Below are 6,016 nucleotides of genomic sequence, written 5' to 3' on the forward strand. Positions count from 1 at the left end.
ACAGAACGAGGAGTAATGGTCTCAAGTTGCAGTGGGGGAGGTTTAGATTGGATATTAGGAAAAACTTTTTCACTAAGAGGGTGGTGAAACACTGGAATGCGTTACCTAGGGAGGTGGTAGAATCTCCTTCCTTAGAGGTTTTTAAGGTCAGGCTTGACAAAGCCCTGGCTGGGATGATTTAACTGGGAATTGGTCCTGCTTTGAGCAGGGGGTTGGACTAGATGACCTTCTGGGGTCCCTTCCAACCCTGATATTCTATGATTCTATGAATCCCATAATCCTAGTCTGCCAACTTCCCAAAATCCATGTCCAGGTGGGGTGAACTCTGGCCACAGACATCTCATTGGCTCATGAACAGTGAGCCTGGTCCAGAGCATGACTCTGAAACTAACCTGCCAATGTCCCTAAAACCTAGACACACACACCTGCCTTTGGTGAGAACAATAGAATAGAACAAGTCTGGAGATCAATCCCGGCCATTTGTAGATAAAAGGTGGCCAAAATAAAAGCTGGGGGGTGGGGGGAGGAACTTTAGGATCATCTAACAACCTTTGTTACTTATAAACTCGTGTCTTCCATGTGCATCGTTCAGTTAACTTAAAACTTGCAGCTCCCCACAAGTCCTGACCGCCACAAGTCCGGGGCAATGTAGCAATGGGGAATAAAATCTCCGTCACACAGCTGAGAAACTGGAAACTAGACAATAAATCCACTCCAAGTTACTGAGGTCCTGTGGACTCTGCCTGGGGGAACCATGCTGGAGGCAACTTTCTTACAAGAACTGTGTTTAAGCACAGATTCACTTTCAGAAGCAGTGTGTGGATCCCAACGCATCTGACCTTCATCTTCACTGGAAATTGGGTCAACGTGGGAAGAAATCGAAAGCCAGCATTTTAACTCTAGACTATTTCTAAATCATTGTCCCTTTCCCCCAGGAAACTCCACTTCAATCCTCTTAGAGCCAATCAAGTCTCTGTCTTTATCTTCAAGACATTCGAGTGCCTGGACCCAGCATAGCTACGAGAGCCTAAAGCCCCAGGATGAAGACCATGATCAACAACTTCACATTTCTGACCCCATAGAGCTCAATAAGAGTAAACCTCATCTGTGTAGGAGACAGAGTGTTCTCAGAGGCTGGTCCTAGGCCATGAGCTCCCACAGGGACTAAGGACCATCCTACACCTCCCCACCTTCTGCTCCCTATGCCAGGTGCACTTCTGCCATCTGCCTTCACTAACAAACAAAGAGCAGTGTCAACATTTAAAAAAAATCCTCCCCCTCCCCCCCTTCGTCCCCCAGAAAACCCTATTGAAAGAAAACACACCGCTGCACACACAATTCTCCCTCTGGGGAGAGGATGAACCACATGGATAGATGTTAATCACGTAGCTTTATGTGCTGTTGGAAGGTGCTCAGATGCTACAGTGCTGAGGGTGGTGTAGGAACCTATAGGGAGGAGAAGAGAAGAGACGAGAAGAGAAGAGACGAGAAGAGACGAGGTTTCTACTCCTATGTTCTTCACATTCCCCATTACACTCATTCACTATGCTCTTCACTCTTGAGTTCCCATATCACTGCTGTCACCCTTCTGGCCAACAGAAATGGGACAACCTTTGGAGTTGTCCGTGCAGCTCCTTAATCAGCAGAGGGAAATGTTTAGCGATGCTCGGCACTCGAAGCAGGGGATGGAAAGGAAAACACCATCCCTCCTGCTGCAGTCGGTAGCAATAGCTGCCACTCGGTAGCTACTAAGGGTTGGCCAATATTTCTAGTATTGTCCAGCTCTATAATTCTCAAATTTCAGCCCGATGGCATATCAAAAGCCCAAAATATCCATCAACCAACAGCCAGGAGCATCCTCTTTAGGAATTCCTTTGTGCTTGGAAATGTGGATACAAATGTCACTATCTAAGGGTTAAGCTACACAGATCTGGAGGATTTTAATGGAAGGAACTAGTGGTGCGTATTAATCCATCACATTGTCTTGAGTTTCCTGGGCTGCATGCACCCTGCCCCATTACTCTGGCATGTCACAGCCTGCATGGTTACAAGACATTCCGTACTCATAACCAGCCATCGCCTGGCAGCTCGGTGAACCTGCAGATCCAAGAACTTAAGGGAAAGAAAAAGAATGGCATTGGAAACAAACATTTCTAACTCGGTGTTCAAGCTGCATCTTTCAAATAAAGTCAATTAAAAACAAATGCATTTAAACTAGAGATGGGCCAGAACCACAACCTTGAACGCAAATCACTTAAGGGATACAGGATTGAACTGAAATAGCTGAATCTAAATCTGCCCTCTGGTTTTGTTCTGAGTCTTATCTAATTCCCCAAAAAGGCCTATTTTCCCAGTTCTTTTATTATTTATTATTTGTATTACCGGAGCACCTAGGCCATGTATAGAAACACCCTGCCCCAGAGAGCTGACAATCTATGACAGAAGACAAGAGCTGAATACAGACAGACTGGGGAGCACAAAGAAACAATATTGACAGAGTGTCCTCTTATGCATGGCATAAAAAGGGTCCAAAGAGCCTGTGACACACACGATCAAGATCAGAGTAAAAGAAAGCTGGAGAAACAGCATCTCAGCCTTCTTAGGGGGAGAAGTCACTCACACAGGTCATCTAAATGGCTCAGTCCTAGCGAGCTGAAACACAGAGAAACCTGAACTCGTATTAAAAGGTGGTGAGTCAGCACAGGCCTGAAAAAGGCCCCACATGTCCTATGACTGACTGAGATGGCTGTGACCTCACACCCTGGTTAGAGGGCAGTTCTAGTCTGAATGTGGCTAAAAAGTGGCAGAGATCTCACTGGCACAGCTGATCTCATCCACCCAGCCACTGAGGTTCCACATCTACGTGGAATAAAATTAACAGGTTCGTGGTGTGTGCTGTAAAGGTTTCCTCAGCCTGAGTGGGGCATGGCTGTGTTACTGAAGAGTGGCACAGCCATAATGGAACTGGGTAGCCCAAATGACACAGAACCTGAGGAAACCTTTATACCACATCACACCATCATGCTAATATTACAGGTTACATGTATGAATTGGCATATAAATCTATGTATGATTGTGTGTCTGTCTAGAGAGACAGAGAGAGAGACACGCGACTGGACAATAGTATTTACATATTATAAAATTATCACATGCATATGTATAATCCCAGTAGATATCATATGAATAATCATATAGCTGTAGCTCACGCTCAAATAAATTGGTTAGTCTCTACGGTGCCACAAGTACTCCTTTTCTTTTTGCGAAGACAGACTAACATGGCTGCCACTCTGAAACCTGTCATATATAGATTGTAGAGATACACACCCACATGTGCACTATGGGGCAGAGGGGCCATAATGAGGCAGAAGTGCCTCCCCTGGGAGAGATTTCCCAGTACAAATGCAGTGGAGAGAACCGTACGCAGCTTTACACTTCCATCCTCAGTGGGGTTGGCAGGGGGACTAGCCGGAGTACTCTGTGCTGTGGTATTTCATGGCTGGTAAGCAGCCCATGGGCAATTGTGGTAAAGATGCTGCAAGGTAAAGCAGCCTCGGTCCCTAGAGCAAGCCAGAATGTAACAGGTACATAGGTAGCACAACTCCACTTTTGCACCCCCTTCCATTGTCTGCGCCCCATGACACACAGAGTACAGAATGTGGTCCTATATCTATAATCTAATCCATCAATGGTTTGCAGAATAGAGCGGTCATTTTCATGCGTCGCTGTGATTACAGGTTGCTTGGCAGGACAGCCCTTGCTGTATTTCTTCATGCATCTGAAGAAGTGGGTTTTTTACCCACGAAGGCTTATGCCCAAATAAATGTTAGTCTTTAAGGTGCCACCAGACTCCTTGTTGTTTTTGTGGATACAGACTAACACAGCTACCCCTCTGATACTAGCTGTATTTCTAATTTTCATTACAAAGAGATGACTCCAATGTGTGGGTTTTTTTAATAAGGCCTATTGCTTTAGTCTTTAGCATCCATGTGATGCCAAGAAATGATTCTAGGTAACTCCACATCCTCCCAGTCCATCCTGCAATTTATGCTGGGCCCCAGATCACAGGGAAACCTGGACTGCAAACTCTCAAGGGTCCTTCTTTTCATCATATACAGCGCCTAGAAGAGCAGAGTCCTGCTCTCTGACCGGGGCACTACTGCAATATAGATACGGAGCAACAATAGCAGCTTGTCAGTCCTTTCCTGCATAAATACCCCTGCAGCACTGGGCCTCTTCGGCTCAGACTTTGCAAGAGTCAATACTGTCATAATAAATATGTCCACTAAGAGACAATCAGTGCACATGACTGTAAGAGAGACAGATTTGTGCTGCAGCTGAAAGTAACTCACAGAACCATGAAATGACAGCAGAAATACGAAATAGTGAAATCTCTCCAGCATCCCTCTAGGTTAACTGCTGGAATGTTGTTTGTCTTAGAGTCTTAAGAACTAGTGTTTCTCAACAGGAAGGCCTGTCTGGAACCCAGACAAAGAGGGCTCTGGCTCACAAGCCCTTGAATAACCTCATCACTGGGTCACGGTGACCCTTACACATTCAAGAAAACTAGCAGCCAATGTTACTGCACAGCAGTTAACTTAATTCCCTTGTTGAGATGCCAGATGAGCTGAGCCAGAGTGGATTCTTTTGAGGTAACAAGAATGCCCCGAACTTTATTTCCCTTTTAGCTTCTTATTCCAAGATTTACGTCACTGAACAGGTTTGGCTGTTTTAAGATTCCATCGCATTCCTCTCCATGTCCAAACTGTTCTTCCAGTATCGTTTTAAATTGGCTGCTGGTTTCCAATGAGTGGATTGTGAAAAACATGAAAAACTCTGCCAGAGAAATTGTCCTTTTGCATATAAAACTTACTTTAAAGAGGAGAACAGGATTTTTTGGAATTCAAGATATTCTTCCCCACCTCTCTAATATATACAGTATAGATAGATAGATAGATAGATAGATAGATAGATAGATAGATAGATAGATAGAGTGTGTATGGGGATGGAGAAAGAAAGAGAGAGAGTGTATGGGGATGGACAGATGGATAGATAGATATTGTTTTGCTAGTTGCAATCAAGAAGCCTGTTAAAGTACAACCTGAAATGATAGTGGCTAAATCATAAGGGGATACAAACATAGCCCCACTTCTTCTGGCCATTTTCACATGTATTTACTGCTAGCCTGTTTTTCTAGGGTCTGGGCAAGGAATGGTGAGAACTCAGGACCCCAGCTCTGCTACTGAAAAGTCGCTCGGACCAGATCCACCAAGGTATTCAGGCATTCAGTGCCCATTGATTTCAATGGACTTAGTCCCCTAAATACCTGTGAGGCTCTGGGCCTTAGAGCCTGATTCAGCAAACCAAGAATCCACCTGATTCAGTGCCTTGCTGAATAGGTGCCTTATCTTGTCTGGTCCACAGCTTACCCCTTCTTCCTGCACTGATATCCAAGCTGCCATAGGAGGTGCGATGCATTCATGTCATCAAACTCTTTGAGATCCTTGGAGAAAAGAAGTTCTATATAAATTATTCCTGTAGATTACCACCCACAATATTCTTTTTAGTCTATTTATAGAGAACCAAAAGTGTGGTAGATGTCCTGAAAAGCTTACAGTCTAAACAACAGAGATGGAGCATAGGGGTGCACCACAAAGCCAGGGGATCGCAGAGTGAAGTTTAGTACTGTTTGAGTGTTGTCATGCAGGGAGTATGTTTGTGTAACTGTGCCCAGCGATAAAACTACCATTGTACACTGTGGGTTTAAAGATGGGCATATTGATCATGCCTGCACCCAGCTGACTACACTGATTGCTCAGGGGCACCTTGCAGGAGTGTGTAGGTTCTTCCCACCTGCAAGACTGGCTGGGATCGGTGCCGCTCATTGAGAGCATCTGTAAAAACAGGAAACTTCTGAAGATCCTCCAGAAGACATTTACTAAATACATGCAGCTCCCACCTCACCCCGAGGGACTAGCAAAATCATGGGGGGAAGAAAAGAGTGCTGAAGGCAGGTGCT

This window comes from Lepidochelys kempii, chromosome 9 (genome assembly GCF_965140285.1).
Source record: "Lepidochelys kempii isolate rLepKem1 chromosome 9, rLepKem1.hap1, whole genome shotgun sequence".
In the NCBI taxonomy this organism is placed as follows: domain Eukaryota; kingdom Metazoa; phylum Chordata; order Testudines; family Cheloniidae; genus Lepidochelys; species Lepidochelys kempii.